This window comes from Plodia interpunctella, chromosome 20 (assembly GCF_027563975.2).
Source record: "Plodia interpunctella isolate USDA-ARS_2022_Savannah chromosome 20, ilPloInte3.2, whole genome shotgun sequence".
NCBI classification, from domain to species: domain Eukaryota; kingdom Metazoa; phylum Arthropoda; class Insecta; order Lepidoptera; family Pyralidae; genus Plodia; species Plodia interpunctella.
In genome coordinates this window covers 2146118-2159009 of record NC_071313.1, presented here as the reverse complement: position 1 = coordinate 2159009, position 12892 = coordinate 2146118, and the positions used below count along the sequence as shown (strand labels likewise).

Sequence of the window (12892 nt, the reverse complement as noted above, 5' to 3'; positions counted from 1 at the left end):
CTGACGCGAGTTTAAAATTTTTTACCCATCAAGTGCACAACGCCGCTAAAGAAGTTTTCACTTATATCGATAGTAGGAAATTCCCAGCACTAGAGGCAGCATTAAAGGTATCTTACGAGCAACTGTTCAAGTGCGAGACTTAGACGGTATTAATAATGTTTATAAATGTGTTAAGTTTCCCTGAAGTTTCGTGTTTACATAAAATACACGTGACTTAAAATCCACTTTTGTGTTGGGGGTTACATAACACTACGTATCTTACCTCCGTACAATCGACCTCATGGCTTAGGGTCGTGGCCATTAGGTGGAACGAAACACACACACACTCTTGGCAATATTCATGGCGTGGTTCTCCTTCGCCATTTCACAAAAATTGATAAATTAACAACTAGAGTGCAGGTTTTTCTCACGATGTTTTCGTAAACCGAAGTGGTCTATGAAAATTACTACACACGAGTCAGATTGGTATATAAACTCATGTGGCACAAGTAGGATTCGAACCTGAGACCTTTCGATCACAGGCAGACGGTCTTAACCACTGGACCATCGGCACTTCGTAACTGTGTTATATACAGGGCCGGCCGCAGGGACTTACTCCTTAAGGAAATTTTGTGATACAATACTAGAAATCCTACTTCTCACTAACTTGTAAATGCGAAAGAATAGGCGTGTGTATATAATTTATTTTATAAACAGCCAGTGAGGCCTTTAAAAGGCCTAGTGTCACTAAATGTTCCATTTTTCTTTGTCGAATCATGGTTTACTTTATCCCCGTTTAATTTCTCAGGTTGTTTTGTTGACATCAAAACTGCATTTAGTTGAGTAGCTAAGTAGATAATTTTGCTTCTCCAAAAAGCGGATGGACGTGGTGATCACCACATAAGTCGTCAAATCTTTTATTTCGACCCGAAATGAAAATTTGCCGGTCATTTCGCGAAGCAACCTTTAATATTTCACCTTCTCATTTATTATACTCTAAAAACGTAAACAAATCAATCTCAACTCCTTATTTTTCGACTCCGCATTTCTGGAAACTATTTCAGCGGAACCTCCTATCTTCATTCTATCCAGAGTTACCGAGTAAAAACTTTTCAAACAGATAAACACACGACTGAGACAAATCGTTATAGAGAATTCATCGGATTCCGGTCGAACTTCGACGATTTAAACTTCTGAATTCAATATAAAGATTCTTTCCCTATATACCCTGATATAGACCTTACCGATAACCCTTTATTGCACAATTTATAGAGGAATTATATGTTAACTAGGCACCTAACGTAAATGAGAATATAGGCGGACTTATCGCCACACAGAATAGTAGTAACTAATAACCAAAAATAGTCAAGACTTTATCATAATTACACAATAAATTAATTAATCAATCTACCTAACCTGTAGGTTGATTAATATTAGTATATTAATATAATAACATACACAAAAAAGTATCCAAAAGCATTAAAAGATTCTTCCTTAATTTTAAATACAAGAAAATTAATGCAAAACCGTTTTATTTTGAAATATCTACATTTCTACATCACACAGTATAGTAGAACCTAATAACCAAAAAGATTTTATCAATATTACACAATAAGTTAATTTAATAAACCTACACAAAAAATACTTGAAGGCTTGAAAAGATTTTTCCTTAATTTTACAAGAAAATCAATGAAAAACCCCTTTATTTTGAAGTATCTACATCAATTTAATCACACCTCTTAAACCTTTCTTTGATCGAATTAAATCCCGAGTATTGCTACTATAATCCGTAATACTTTCCTGGAATATCCTTTGGGTATCCTTCACACCTAAAAAATCCTTTCATTTAAAACCAGCTCCCTAGAACAAAGGGAGATGGCCAGGCGAAGAAAATTAACAAAGTTTAATGAAAACATTCGGGGGGAAATCACCCTCCAATAAAGGCGCAAACAGGTGTAAAAGTAAATAAACAGATGAATATAATGCCTAATATTCTTAGGGAGATAGGGATGGGCAAACGATAAAGAAGGCGATGTCGATAATTAGGGTATTGCTGATTCAGTATCACCACTTTGATTATATATAATTCAAAAAGTGGGCCCTCTTTCTGATATTAATTATAAGTAATACACGCATACGCAAGTAATTTCGTGTAGTAAATGGGTATTCTATTGAAGTTTCATTTTGGATTCTTACATTCATTTTAGGAACATAACACTTATAAGGGACTGATAGAAAATGACTGAATTGTGTAATATGACAATTATATTTTCAATATTTTTTGTTGTCATCGATACGTATTGAAAAATAATAATTTGTAAATATTATCGATATGAATTTACTGTGATTGTTTTGTTGTTCAATAAAAGTTGAAATATTATGATAGTGTTAATCGTTTTCAAAACATTTATATTTTCAAATCCATGACAAACTATAATTTGGTTCTAATATCGATAGTCGATAACACATATAATCCACATTTTCTCGCCCCTATTTCAATAATAAAAGGTAATAAAAACGGGGATCTCAAAGCCGACAAGAGGTTGAAAAAAAAATACAAAATTTAACATACCACGGTGTAGATTGTGTTTCGTAGTAACTTTTTCAATAAAACGTCGGTTTGTTCAAACAATTTGCTTTGGATATCAATAATTTTGTGTTTCATTGTGTTCGGGAAATGTTCAGAGGAAAGGTTTTGCCCTCACAATGGAAAGGTCGAGAGTCTATGTTTTACAATTGCCTTTTTTGAGGTAAAATATATTTCTTACATTTTGTTTTGTTACCTTTTTCATTATAATAAGAAGTCGAAATTGGTTTCTCCATATTTATTAAAAACCTATATATACACTACATAGTAAAAAACAAAATTGTTTTCCGCTGTCTGTCCCTTTGTTTTAATAGGTAGTATATATATAAAATGTATTATGGTTTTTTGTATGGTTTTGTTTTGATATACCTTTTGACTATGTACATTATGTACTTTTATATATTATTAGAAAGAAAAGAAAAAAAAAATTTTTTGTAAGAAACAATAATGGTAAGCCGATCTGGCATGATAGGGACCAACACTGTTCAAATGAGTTTCTTTCGGCATTTCTTCTCAGCAGTGGTCGTTCCGAAATGCCAGTAGTTTCTAGCTTGTGAGAAATAACTATAAATTTAAAGATTGACGGGAAAAAGTGCCTGTGAAGGTCTAATTTCTGAATAAATGATTTGAATTTGAATTTGAATTTTGAATTTGAATTTGACCCGAGCAAAGGGCCGGACTGCTAGTTATACATATAGTAGGTAGTTACTGTTTAATTGACAGATTGCTTTGACATACGCAGAAAAACGCAATGTATGTCAATTTGTCTAAACGTCAGCGGCGCGCCGGTCTACTCACCCTAAATGATGTGTGCACAAGAAAATCAGAATTTTCGACAGCAATAAAAGTATTAAGCTTATGGGAAAAACTCTTAGGTATTTAAAAAAAGTCTAAGCAAACTTTGTCTATGCTCTTCTTCTATAATATCGAACGAAGCGACCATTGACACAAAAGCATTTTTAAAGTCAACATTTCACTTCGCCTGACAATCAACCTGTCAGGTGGGTGACCGGTCATATAATAATCACAGCAAAATCTTCATTTATAGTTTATTTCTTATGTGGATTCTGGTCTTTGGGTCTTCTTGCCCGTAAGTAAATACGAAGAGAGACAATAACGACGAATTTTGTGGCAATATCAATGTACCTAGTGGTTTTGCCCTTTGTCCACTACTTTCACACATTAACCTGCACAGCATTCAAATTCAAATCATTTCAGAAATTAGACCTTTGCAAGCACTTTTTCACGTCATTCTAAAAGCTTCTGCGTTTAACAAAATGTAATATATTCTTATCATGAATATAAAACCTTTGCCAGCATATTTGATGCAATATTAAAAACGTGTGCATTATAAAGGCTAATAGTGTAATATCCGAAGTGTCACGTCTCGCGTGAAAAATCTATGTAAATAGTTACAATAAAGACCTGTTCTACACGAAATGGGATTCTGAATGCAATTGCTGCGAACAAAATGGATGAAAATTCGTTGATAAGGGACAGCGGATGAGAAAATAATAATGAGTTGAGAAAATTCTGGAATCGAACGGGAAACTCAGTGGTTAGGAGCACTGTCCCGGATAGACAGGGGTGTGGGTTCGTTTCCCGCTCGATTCTAGAATATCATTCATCTCATTATTAATTATAAAATAAAGTTAAAAGCATGTGTGACACGACTTTATAATATGAAAAGTTTTTTAAACTCATACTTTTAAATATAGAAATGTATTTTTTTAAGAATCAGTAACTTATGTTAAATTAAATTATTATGGAATTTGTATGGATGGAATAAAGGCTTGAGTAGAGGAAAGCGTGAAATGACGAGAGACCGATTACACATGCGGGAAATATACTGAATTATTTATTTAAATTTTTAACGGAAAATCAAAACGATTCGACAGACTTAAAGTCTAGGGTTTCGTTTAATTATTATTTTTTACCTGCTCACAATGTGTAATGGTTTTCGCATAAACACCGTCTCCTGAATTACTGGTTCTATTACGCTCCAAAACCATGGGTCCATTTGAAAAATAAATCTTAATTTTTTTTATTGGGGTGGTACTTTACGACTGGCCGCTTACCAGACGTCAACTCTTTGAGAAAACTGTTGTTGCCTATCAGCTGTCAATACTTTTCACCTCTTAGTCGTCTCTGTACGACATACACACAGGAGTACACGTAGTGGTAGTAATTCAGAATCAACGCTACCTTTCTTTACTTAGACATCAGTCAAAGCTCTTTGTACGATGCCCCCCCAGTTACATTAATAGCTGCGTTAAGTGTACGGCTTTATTAAGTTTTAAACAAGCACTTACTGTGGCTTTATTAGATTTACTAGCATCGCCCTGGGATGAACGAGTGCTGCCAAGGAGAACTGGTCAACTCGATTCTCATATATTTTTGTGTGATTTATCGTTCTTTACATCAATTTTTTTTATCAGCACTCGATTACAATCATACAAGACATCTTCAAGGTTATTTATCCAGAATAATATAATAACTAAGTGAAGTTTGGTATACTAGATAAAATGGTATCTGCACTCATCAGCTTTTGATTTGAAGCCGCCATCATTACCCACTTTTGGCTTTCGTAATCGCGTAAAAAGGGCTGAAATTCCGCACTAACATCTCACGAATCCCCTCGGCCAGTTTCACAACTCTCGAGATCAAAAAGATGTAAATTGGGGTAGAATTTAGCCGATAGCAGTTTAGAGGGTACTTGGACCTCTGACGATGCCCAGGAGTGGACCCACAAAAGGGCAAATCCAATATAGGTTCTTAATTTGCTTTTATAACAACTTGAAAGAATAGTCTGAATTGTGTAGATACGAATATAGCTGATTGAACCTGTCTTAAACCATTTTAAAGTGGATGTAACGCTTTACAGTGCACCCAAATTTCTGTGTCAATATTTATGTCTTTATTGATATACCTATATCCATACAAATAATATAGATATATGTTGTAAATATCAGAAAGTCAGTCTGTCTCTCTGTCTGTCTGCTGGGCCGATGAAGCCGCCTAAACCTAAGGAGCTACAGGCAACAGCTAGTGTAAAAACATAAAAGTAACTTGTTGGGTGTACGTACAGTGGTTAAGATATCTGTGATCGTACAAATCCTACACGTGACACATGTAATTTCGGCAAGGCACTCTATAACGAAAGGTCATAATAACATTTCAAATTTGCCGCCCCCTAAAATCTGCCGCCCTAGGCTCCGGCCTATTCAGCCGGTAAATCCGCCACTGAACTCGTGTACGTTGATGTATTCATAGACCACCACTTGACTGCAGTGAGGAAAATATCTGATACTTACTGGTTAACTATTTACTTTACTGGTCTGGCGATTTTAATAAATTTGACACATAACAAAACACTCTATAAGAAATAAAGATCGTATAGTTATCAAATTTCAGTCTACTTCTATGTATCTTGCTCTCCTATCTTCCCTCTCTTCGCTTAATCTATGTCACTCTTCTACCAAAAAATTTAAAGAGCTTTTCACTTTGAAAAACATCGGAAAGCAACAAAGCGACAGTGTTTATAACACAGTTAATCCAATATTCTAGCGATACGCCCGCCGTCCGGACGGCCCCTGCATTATTTATATGGGAAAACTTATTGGTTACAATGTTGTAGACTTGCTAATGGACAGACACGGCACGGCATTTACTATAGGTAATATAGAAATGACGCCTTAATAAATGTTTTTCAGCTCATCAAACTGAAAAACATTGAATGAAAATGATCTTCTTGATCTTCTGTATCGTTATGCTTTTTCGGTACAGTAAAATTTCTTTAATGATTTTGACTCCTTACCAAAAATTGTTCGGCCACGCGAACGAAGTCGCGGGCATCAGCTAGTTAAAAATTTTATTTTATTCTCTCTCATTTTGGCGTGTTCATTGGTTTCATCCGGAGCTGTGACGCCGTGAACTGGGTTTATTCATATAGGAAATTTTCAGAGCTCTTTTCGATCAGTCTTTATGTATGCTTTTTGACTGTAAAATTGTGACTTCACAGGTTAACTTTCATACAAGGTCCATAAAAATTATTGTTTTGGATATTAGAAAAAGAATCTGATTTTGTATTCTCAATTAATCTGAGCTGATGAGTTTGGAAATGGAAGAATGGAAATTTTATTAAACTGCAAGTAACACGTACAATCATAGATAAAATAAATATATTATGCGTACAATCGACTTTTTCTTAAGTTTTCATTCAAAGACAGCAGTTATCTGAAAGCAGCAGTCGATGTAATTTGAGATGGTTAATTTTGCTGTTTTGTGATAGTAGGTACGATTACAAAATGAAACATTTTTAGAATTATAATTAGATAAAAAGCCTGTTAATTCTAAGTTTTTTTTTTGCATTCTTTATTGTTTATTTGTTAAATAATAGCAGTCTATAACTGTTATTTAGTCTATGGTTCTAACAACTCTTATGTGACTGGCTACGAATTCGGACATTTGCTATATCCTATACAATTTCTCAGAAACCACCGGAATAGCAAGCACTTTAGGGTACATACTTACGGAATGATTTACAACTTTGCAGACCATGACGTAACATGAGATGGCGTGTGGTTCCGCCCTAGAATAGGGCCACTTCATAATCCTGCCGTGGATATTATACGGCGACTAAGGGACACGTAGTCGAGGTTCTTTCTTTCGGCATTTCCAGTAGTTTGTAGCTTGGGAGAAATAAGAAAAAATGCCTGTGAAGTTCTAATTTCTGAATAAATGATTAAAATTTGCAGCTGAAACCTTCTGCAGCTGCATTCTTGTATACCGGTCTGAGAGAGCTAGTGTAATTATAGGGTATTGTGGCAGAGGGCCCTAGATCAGATACGGAACACAAAAAACAACTGTTTTCTGAGTTCCGTGGGTTACAAGCTGCGGTGCCCATTCATTTGGAGTCAAAAGCTAGTGAAGTGAAAACTTCTTAAGCCGCATTGTGCACTTTTTGTGATGGGTATGAAATGTTAAACTCGCGTCAGGACACGTGACCCTGATCGAAAATTCGTATTTTCAAGTTTTCACTTCTGCCGGCACTCCCGGAGTGCAACCCGGTTTTTTCAATGCTCAGTTTTATGTGTCCCACTGCAGGGCAAAGGCCTCCCCTTGCAACTTGGGTTCCCGAAGGGCGCAGGCGTCGAGGTAGACCACGAACAAGATGGCGATGATTCAGACAGGTTTCAGCGCGGTTAGCAACAAATGGCTCTAGATAGACCTTTGTAAAACAAAAGGGGATGCCTTAGTACATGATAAGTAAATATCTACAGTTAACATAAAAGTCGAAGTGCTGTAGCGATATAGTAGGTACTTGAAGATTACAAGTAGAAAAGATGGGAAAAAGGTCCTCGCAGAAAGTCTAAGACCTTGCCTTTTGATTAACCACTTCATTGTTTTGCTAATTAATTCAATAATAAATATACATTATGAAGATTAAATAAATAGTCACATATATAATTTGCAGAGCAAGAAGTGAACTGTAGCATGCACATTGCACCGAGCTCACCGATGCGTTACACCGCGTTGCGTGGGAACCGCGTGTTGCACAATGCAGTTGTGTCACACTCGCCATGTGTCAACTGTGAAGTAATCGATTTGAATTACTGTGTCTCGTTCTATTTGCAATTTCTTTTTTTTTTACTTTTTGTTTCTAACCAGTTGTTTTAGAAAAAAAAATGTGTGTTCCAAGCGCGAAAGTTTAAAAAACCCAAAAAAAGGAATTCCTTTTAAATCATTTTCTTTTTTTAAACGATTTTAATGACTCCTCTATTTGCATTATTTTTTGTTTTTGAAAGTTAAATAAAAATAATTTATATTATACAGTATATACTGTATAATATAAATTATTTTTATTTAACTTTAATAATATAAATTATTTTTATAGCTTGGGCTATAAAATTATACTACATAATAGAATATATATAATTACTCCTTCTAGCGCTTCACCGTGAAATTTTATAAAATTTATTTTTACTGATTTTGTCCCCTGACAAAATATAGACGTATTTGTCTACTCATTAAATCAGTAAAAATAAATTTTAGAGAAAGAATTTTCTAGAGGCCCTCCTCTATATGTCAGTTTTCTCTTTAGATATGTATGAACGATTTTCCATTGTACAGGAATATTTATTTGCTCAAACAATAAGAAATATATGCATGCAAAGACTCTCGGCTACAACTCGATGAAAGCGAGAATTAAAAAGAAGAATTTAAATTTTTCTTTAGCAAAAGTTAATATTCCTATCCGCGTGGCCAGTATTAGCATTCTGCTGGTAATCTGATATTATGTAACCACGTACAGAGTGTGGAGTAAATGGATTCTCCACGACTTTCAATGTTCTTGTAGAATTTTTAAATCTACTGCTACATTAATTTGCACACGTAGATTTTTTAAACGAATTTGAGATCTCAGAATTACGCTCCGATGTAAACTTGTGATTCGCTCTGCCACTCCATATCCTATATATGTCGTATAATGTGATTAGGGGATAAAAAATCATCACAGTTGGTAATCATTAATATCATTGGTAATTAACGTTAAGCAGACCTCTGGAAATAAAATCAAAGCCGAATCTAGAAAAACTTAAAGGTTCTATTACTATCTATTTATAGTAGATTAAAAAATTTTAAAAAATGTCAATAATTTTATATTTTAAATTACTATCGTATTGTTTTTGAAATAATTAGCTATGTTATAATTCGTATGCAATTAATTAGCAATGTAAAATTGTAACACATCAGTCACAATACAAAAATACGTCTGCTGCATTTACGTCATCGTATATTACTGAGTAATCGATGCAAAACTGCGCAATGTGTATTGTTACATACGTTTTTATGATAAAGAGGTTAGGGATGGGATAACATTGTTATATTTTATTAAACATAACAAATTGGACAGCCTTACATTATAAAACAAAGACCTCTGCCGCGTCTGTCTGTCTGTTTGCTATAAAGTCAAAAACGAATGCACGGATTTTCATGTGATTATCACCAATACATCCTGAAAATTTAGGTATGATTTTACCCGAGCGAAGTCGGGGCGGGCTGCTTGTAGGCCAAAAAAAAAAAAGAAAAAGGTTTAAAAAATCTGGGCGCTGTGATATTCTAAGATTACTCTAGCAATTAAATCGTGAAAATGTAAGAAACAAAGTTACTTACTCATTAAAAACATTAGTTAGGATGAAGATAAAGTTAATAAATAAATAAATATATAAGGACAAATCACACAGATTGAGTTAGCCCCAAAGTAAGTTCGAGACTTGTGTTATGGGATACTAACTCAACGATAGTAGAAGACTAAGTAAACTAACTAAGACACTAATAAGAAGAAGATTTAAGGCTCCAGAGCGACGCATAATGGATGAGAAAGTAACGGTGAATTGAGAGATTACTATAACAATTTTATTATTTGGGTGTCATTGACATCGACATTAATCTTAATGATAAGTTATCTGTGAGTTTAATGAACTAAACTGTGTAAACATTTATTTGTAAAAAAAATAATTTCAGTCTCACTTCAAGTTTTAATTGACAGTTATAGGAATATTAAAATAAAACGTCCCAGAACAAAATCAATAATACGTAAAAATAATCCATACTTCTATACTAATATTATGCATGCGAAAGTCAGTCTGTCTGTCACGCTTTCACGGCTAAACTCTTAGGCCGATTTAGATGGGATTTGGAGTAGATATTATACTTAAACATACATGTTTAAAACAATAAATATGCAAAAATAAATTAATAAATCAGGAGCCATACCATCTACTTACCATAAAATTAGAAATAGTGTAGCCAATATCATCAATAATTTTTATAATTACAAAAATATTTGCTTTGTCTGTCCATCATTCGTTGTTATATTAAACGTAGTAAATTAAAAAAAAAATCTGCACAGAAACAATTTCTGCACGAAATCTTATGAAAATCGCATAATTTCGAGGTAAAAATGTGTTAATCCAAAGTAACAGCTACCTCAACACCAAATTTCATAATAATTGGCCCATCCGTTTCAACGTGAAGAAGTAGGTAACACACTTTATACAAACATACACACTTTCGCCTTTATATTATTAGTGAGATTCAAATAAATGGCATATCTTCTACGGAACAACTGATATGTCTGTACTCTGTCTGGACTGTGCTGATAAGGGGACTTTGTGTCTAAATGATACGCCATAAACAACACTTAATACATTGTATATTTTGTAAAAGATACGCAGATGTTTTATCTGTGGATTAGTGTTTATTTTTGTCGCCACATTGTGCAATATCGATATTAGTCTACATAATTTTAAAAGTCTATTTTTCTCTTATACGTATATTATATTAAAAAGTTTATAGATATAAATTTATTTGGTATTGTCATGAAGATACAAACATTGATACACTTCACAGAATTTTCTTATGTAGTACCTATTTAATACAATTTGAAATATCCGCAACACGCTTCGTCAGAAGTTTATGTATTAAAATTTGTTTTGAGAGAAATTATATAATTTTAAAAACCAGTTATTCGCTTGCGAAGAATAATGCGATGCATCACAATGTCTAAAACATGAATGTTGTTTGGTTTTGTAATGAATACTTGCATATTTAGAGTTTAACATCGGAATAGTTTGGGATAAATGAAATTCAAATAATAATGGCTGATAGAGAGACCAAAGTCCAAAGACCAAATGCAAGACAATTTGACATCAGTAATATTGCATAAGCAAATATAAAAATTTTATTGCAATATCATGCGTTTCTATAAATTCAGTAAGCCTACGATAAATTGAATTGTGCACACGTCCACATAAATAATCGTTATCGATAAAAAGTTACGCACTAGCGCGTCACTAGTGTTGTAATCGGTTATCGTTCGATTCAGTCTCAATGTGCGTTTGGACGCTTGCCCTCGCGTCCACGTTAGTTCTAGCAACATTCGACATTTGATAAGTTTGTTTATTTTTAAAAACGAATTTTATTAGTGGCCAAGGATGATGCAGTGATTTGGATAGTGCAAACGCTTCAGTGAAGTGTCATCGAATCGTAATCGAATTTCGTGTTTCGAAAGTGTATTTGCGAATCGATTTTATCGTATTCGTGGTGTGCGAATAAATCAACTTTCATCACAGGTTAGTGAACATTTTCTATCTGATCACGTAATGTAAGGCTAATTATTTTTTGCAATAATTACACGGGTGAAGGTTAATTGGTGACCAATTCTTTCAGTAAACATTAGATTTTTTAGCTAGTGTTTATTTATCTATAACCAATTAATGTTTTTTTAGTCTCAGTATAAGCAAATTTTTCCTTATACAAATAAACATTTATATTCTTCCCTGTGACATAATAATTCCAGGAAAACTGTTAACTCAAGACTATAGTTGTTTTTAATATAAAGACATTGTTTCAAAGCGTAATATTTTTTTATAAATAGGTATTCTCATGTTGCTTTCATTTTCCATACGGTCATAGAACTGAAAAATAATTTATGATTATAACCCAAGTAGAATCTAGGCAAACAAAAAAAAATATTTCGTTCTGTGATCATAAATATTTCGTGTTTGAGTCCATCGGACCCGCGACACAAGCTTAGTGTGGGCCGTTGAATGTTGTCCATCTATATTTATTTATTTAATATTTTACACGTTTTTGTACCTCCGCCTTCGGTGGCCTATGTTTGAATGTTGTCCATCAATATTTATTTGTTTATTCCGTTGAATGTTGTCCATCAATATTTATTTATTTAATATTTTACACGTTTTTGTACCTCCGCCTTCGGTGGCCTATGTTTGACTTCATGTCTGTGATTGTGAAGACCTCGGTGGTTCAATGGTAAAGTGCTTGCATCTGAACCGAGAGGTCCCCGGTTCGAACCCCGGTCGGGTCATGATGAAAAAATGATCTTTTTCTGATTGGCCCGGGTCTGGGATGTTTATCTATAAATGTATTTGTCATAAAATACAGTATCGTTGAGTTAGTATCTCATAACACAAGTCTCGAACTTACTTTGGGGCTAGCTCAATCTGTGTGATTTGTCCTAATATATGTATTATTATTTATTATTATTTCTATATCTATTCCAAATTTCATGAAAACCGGCCATACATACTATCGCATTCAGATATTAGTATCGTTAGGTGCTTCTTAGCGTGTCGATTAGGCTAAATTTCTGAGGACCAATACAATACAATGTATTATATATTACTAGCTACACATATGTGTTCAAGCGCGAAGGTTTAAAAACATTAGGTGTGGGTTGCACCAGTCAACTTTGAAGTTAACTTTAACCCGCCCAGATTAACGCAAAGTACGCCACAAAGT

The 12892-nt window shown here is 33.9% G+C and overlaps 1 protein-coding gene across 20 annotated transcripts in view; it reads left to right on the top strand.

Moving 5' to 3' along the window:
* The window catches only part of brat (brain tumor), a 357328-nt gene that overhangs the window by 77527 nt on the left and 266909 nt on the right, over window positions 1-12892 (top strand). For 10 of the 20 annotated variants that reach the window (XM_064436622.1, XM_053760343.1, XM_053760349.1 and 7 more), the window contains exon 1: window positions 11452-11700. The exons of 7 other annotated variants lie outside the window; for them this stretch is intronic. The gene's annotated coding sequence lies outside the window, so the exon portion shown is untranslated. Of the gene's footprint in view, window positions 1-11450; window positions 11701-12892 lie in introns of those variants that run through there. 3 more of the 20 variants (XM_053760353.2, XM_053760347.2, XM_053760354.2) reach the window with 1 other exon arrangement.